Source organism: Bactrocera tryoni, chromosome 1 (assembly GCF_016617805.1).
Source record: "Bactrocera tryoni isolate S06 chromosome 1, CSIRO_BtryS06_freeze2, whole genome shotgun sequence".
Lineage (NCBI taxonomy): Eukaryota > Metazoa > Arthropoda > Insecta > Diptera > Tephritidae > Bactrocera > Bactrocera tryoni.
This window is the reverse complement of record NC_052499.1, coordinates 20,524,353-20,528,601: the sequence shown is the minus strand read 5'-3', so window position 1 is coordinate 20,528,601 and position 4,249 is coordinate 20,524,353. Positions and strand designations below refer to the sequence as shown.

Below are 4,249 nucleotides of genomic sequence, written 5' to 3'. Positions count from 1 at the left end.
AGTAAGGAAGGGCTAAGTTCGGGTGTCACCGAACATTTTATACTCTCGCATGATAAAGTGATAATCGAGATTTCATTATTCGACATTTACATATTTTTTTATTTTGCTGTAAAATTAATTAGAATAGATCAATTTGTGTACTTTGAGTATTGAATTGTATTTTCATTTCCTAATGTATATATTATACAGAGAAGGCATCAGATGGAATTCAAAATAGCGTTATATTGGGAGAAGGAGTGGTTCTGAACCGATTTCACCCATATTTCGTACATGTCATCAGAGTGTTAAGAAAATATTACCCAGAAAATATATAAACCGAATTTCATTGAAATCTGTCGAGTAGTTCCTGAGATATGGTTTTTGGTTCATAAGTGGGCGACGCCACGCCCATTTCCGATTTTTAAAAGAAGTCTGGGTGCAGCTTCCTTCTGCAGTTCGTTCCGTAAAATTTAGTGTTTCTGACGTTTTTTGTTAGTCGGTTAACGTACTTTTAGTGATTTTCAACATAACCTTTGTATGGGAGGTGGGCGTGGTTATTATCCGATCTCTTCCATTTTTGAACTGTATATGGAAATGCCTGAAAGAAACGACTCTATAGAGTTTGGTTGACACAGCTATAATAGTTTCCGAGATATGTACAAAAAACATAGTAGGGGGCGGGGCCACGCCCACTTTTCCAAAAAAATTGCGTCCACATATGCCCCTCCCTAATGCGATCCTTTGTGCCAAATTTCACTTTAATATCTTTATTTATGGCTTAGTTATGACACTTTCTAGGTTTTCGGTTTCCGCCATTTTGTGGGCGTGGCAGTGGGCCGATTTTGCCCATCTTCGAACTTAACCTTCTTATGGAGCCAAGGAATACGTGTACCAAGTTTCATCATGATATCTCAATTTTTACTCAAGTTACAGCTTGCACGGACGGACGGACAGACATCCGGATTTCAACTCTACTCGTCACCCTGATCACTTTGGTATATATAACCCTATATCTAACTCTTTTAGTTTTTGGACTTACAAACAACCGTTATGTGAACAAAACTATAATACTCTCCTTAGCAACTTTGTTGCGAGAGTATAAAAACAGTGTATTTGTAACATAAGCAGATAATTTTACTTTCAATTTTGTCAAAGACATTTTTTGTGATTTTTTGGATAATAACAAAAGAACCAAAACTTTAATACGTGAAATTTTCCACATAAATTTTTAAGTTATGTGCAATAAGTGCTGACACCAAAGTTTTAAATTTTTTCATTATCAACAATATTGCTATATATTTTTTTTTTATAAGACTCGAATATTTTCCGGAAATTGAGATAAATCAGTTTAAGGGGTACTCTCATGTGAACTCATACATTTTACCACTTTTTACGAATTTTTTTTTTTATGCGACAACAAAATTCAATCATTTTAATTTTTTAATATATTTTTATTTGTATTTTGAAATGTACAAAAATTTTTTTTTTCGTTTTTTACATTTTTTATAAATTTTTTTTTAAATCAAAGTAGTCCCCAACAAAAAAAAAGTAGTTCACTGGCCATGGTGATAGCGGCTCTTCATGTTGTCTGAAATAAAAAAATCGAATGGATTATTATTCAGTAGTTTTGCGGCTATCGTCCCTACCAAATATAATCAATTTCAATAAAAAAAAATGTCGAACTTCAAAAAAAGTCACGAAAATCTTGTTTTTTTTTTCGTTACAAATCGTTTAAAATATATGAAATCGTTTAAAAAAATATACGAGGAATCGTATTAAATTCCTTTTTGATAATATTATCTCTATGTAACAAAAGTGGATTGAATCGGGTCAATTTTTTCTGAGTCTACAGACAAGGTTTTGCACCTTAAGGTATTTTCTTGGCTTTGGTACTGGGAACTTGCAAGAGTAGGAAATGTTCAGTTACACCCGAACTTGTTTTTTTCTAAATATATAACCAACATTTCATTACAATTTAGCAACTTTAAATTCAACTGAAAGTAAATTATTTATGAAAAGTCGAACGATTGGTGCCAAATTAATCTCAAAAATAGGAAACGGTTCAATTTATCTATAAGATTGGATAATAACAACATGAAATAAATAATTTAACTATTTTGGATTTCCTACGAGGAATCAAGATAAATGGTGGTTTCCACATAAATGTTGTGTAACCTTTGTGAGACTGATGTTAGGTTGAGTTAAACAAGAGCTCCGACACATGCCATTTGCTATACCAATGATTTGGACCGAACTAAAGGGACTTATAAGTGTTATTTATTTATTTTTTTTGTGACTGAAACACAACGCATTGAAACCAAGTCCAAATACATACTCGGTATCCAAATTTGTTTTCGACCAACAAACGCATCCTACATAGTGCCGATGACATGCCGTTGCCAAGGCCTTTAAATCAATCCGAAAGTATAGATTATACTTTGGAACTTGTTCCACTAATTCGGAGTGGCAAAAATATTGAGGGAATATTTGTAAATGATAAGAGATTTGAAAATGTTTTGTGAACGTTATTAAAAATTTTCTAGGGGAACATAAAACGGAAAATTACAAAGAGATATATAAACTTATAATATCCAAGGTGTAACATGTCCTTATAAAAAGTATCACAACTATGCACCAAATTAAGAAATAAAACTGTAATTTTTCAAAGGGGATCGCCGTAGCAAGAAGCACCTGCGAATAAAAAATTTTGAAAAAGTGGCCATGGCCACGCCCTCTAATATGTTTAATGCGCATATCTCCTAAACCACTTAAGCTACAATAATCAAATTTGCTAAGCTCGAATATTATAAGAACTCCTACCGATAGTGAAAATTGATGAAATCGGAAGATAACCCCGCTCACTCCCCGTACAACGCTACTGTTCAAAACTACTAAAAGTGCAATTAATAGTCATTGATTAATACGCCCAAAAACATTAAATTTTACCTTCGAGATGGTGTGAGAGCGGTTTATGCGAGCCGGTTTCAAAATTGTACGATGGACGTGGCACCGCCCACTTTTTGGTGAAATCCCATCCCAATCTACACGAGGATAAAATGAATCGAGCCAATTTATGATATCCTCATGCGATGTGAACTATATACCAGTGAGAGCGTACTGCATCGACCTAAAGAAATGATATGCTGAAGGGGCATGATTTGGGCTATAAGACAGTTCGAAAAATATTTGAATTTGTTTTCCAAAAAATTTTTAATCCATCTTGCAACATGAGACCGATCGTTGTCATAATGCAAAATTATTGCCTCTTTTCTAGTTAAAAAATTCAGAAGTTTTCTGGCAATCGATTGAATTAGTTTCATAAACTGCTTTCAGTAGAATTTCCCTTCAGTGATTTCAACCAGTTTTAGGAGCTTATAATACCGCTCGCACTTCTGATCCCACCAAATACAGAGCATTAATATACCTTGTTGACTTGGCTTTGCCGTTGATTTAGGTGGTGGATCAGGTTTCACATATGACATTCTGTGATTAGGGTTATCGCATATTTTTCAACACCTGCCAGAATACGATGCTAAAACGGCTTAATTTGTTAGTGTTCAAGCAGCATTTCTGGCTTGTAAAATAATCTTTAGACATCTCATTGCTTCATTTCATTGGACCCCCCATTGTTTCCTATTGAGAGTACCCGGTTGCTTTTATACGTCTTGAAATAGCTGCTTGAGTACCTCCCTAAAATTCGGTGTACTCTTCTTTTATTTGACGACAGTCTTCATCGCATTATGCTTCTAGTTCCCTGTTTTCAAACTTTTCGTTCTTCCTCTTCCAAGCTAAAATCATCACTTTTAAATCATGCAAACCACTCAGCTAGCTAGAGCATGTTCACCAAAAATTTCCACCAAAATAAATTACTTTCTGGAATGATTTGTTTTTTAAAATAATGTTATGTCTTTTTCTTTATGAGTCAGACCGCGTCAAGTAGTCCATGAAAATTTCAAAAAAACTCCGATTTTGAAAATTAGCAGTTCATTAGGAAGGGGACCAGACACATGCCCCGATATAAATATTTCGTTAAAATTCTTTTTTTTTTTGTGTTAAAGTTATTGAAGGTTGAAATTTAGAGAACGATAAAATTGTAAAATTATTTTCTCAAAAACTACTTGAGATAAATCGATGAAATTTCTTGTGGTCAAAGAAAAATGTTCATGCTAAACAACAAATAATAGTTTATGTATGTAAAACAACGCGAAAAATATTCACCTTTAATAATCTGAAAAAAAATGTTTCTTCATTCATACCATTTCAAAGATAT

The 4,249-nt window shown here is 33.5% G+C and overlaps 1 pseudogene; it reads right to left on the bottom strand.

Annotated features, from left to right (window-relative positions):
• LOC120766253 overlaps positions 1-3,461 on the bottom strand; it is a 32,717-nt pseudogene extending 29,256 nt beyond the window's left edge.
• Positions 3,462-4,249: the final 788 nt, after the last annotated feature.